This window comes from Physeter macrocephalus, chromosome 14 (assembly GCF_002837175.3).
Source record: "Physeter macrocephalus isolate SW-GA chromosome 14, ASM283717v5, whole genome shotgun sequence".
NCBI classification, from domain to species: Eukaryota; Metazoa; Chordata; class Mammalia; order Artiodactyla; family Physeteridae; genus Physeter; species Physeter macrocephalus.
The window spans coordinates 20,510,837-20,511,667 of NC_041227.1; positions in this window are offsets into that span (position 1 = coordinate 20,510,837).

Here is an 831-nt window from a genome sequence, read left to right on the forward strand (position 1 = left end):
AAAATTGGAATAGCATTTTGTTAGAAGGGGTGAGGATTTAAAGGTATTTGATAATATTATTGCCAGGAATGTATCAATCAGTTAGTAGACTGATTGGCTTATCTATTTTTAAAAAATTAATGCCCATTATGTAGATTAGCTGTTTAGTCATCGGAAGGGAACAGTCTTCCTTCTCAGCCTCTGATTTTTTGCTTGTTTGTTTCTTTTTTGTTTTGGCTGCACCACGCAGCTTGCGGGATCTTAGTTCCCTGACCAAGGATCGAAACTAGGCACCCGTCAGTGGAAGCGCGGAGTCCTAACCACTGGACTGCCGGGGATTCCCTGGCTCATCTATTAAATCAACAACTTTAGGGAGTGCCAGTTGAGTGCTAGGTGTTGTGTTAGGTTCTAAGGTTACCATAGTGAGCAATGCAGCAATATTGGCTTTCTGGAGCTTAGAATATGGAAGGGAAAACAGACCCTCACAGAGTGAAAAGAAAATAAATAGAGAAACACAAGTCACAAGTGTTCTGAAGATAATGGTCAGGAATGTTGATGGAGAACCTTGTGGGGAGGGAGGGACTGTCATAGATCTCATAGTCAAGGAAGATGCCTGTGATGTGGTGACATTAAGCTCAGACCTGAAGGATGAGGGTCCCCAGCTTCATCCCTGGGGAGGTTCCCAAGGAATTTTTTTTTTTTTTTTTTTTTTTTTTTTGCTGTATGCGGGCCTCTCACTGTTGTGGCCTCTCCCGTGGCGGAGCACAGGCTCCGGACGCGCAGGCTCAGCGGCCATGGCTCACGGGGCTAGCCGCTCCGCGGCATGTGGGATCTTCCCGGACCAGGGCACGA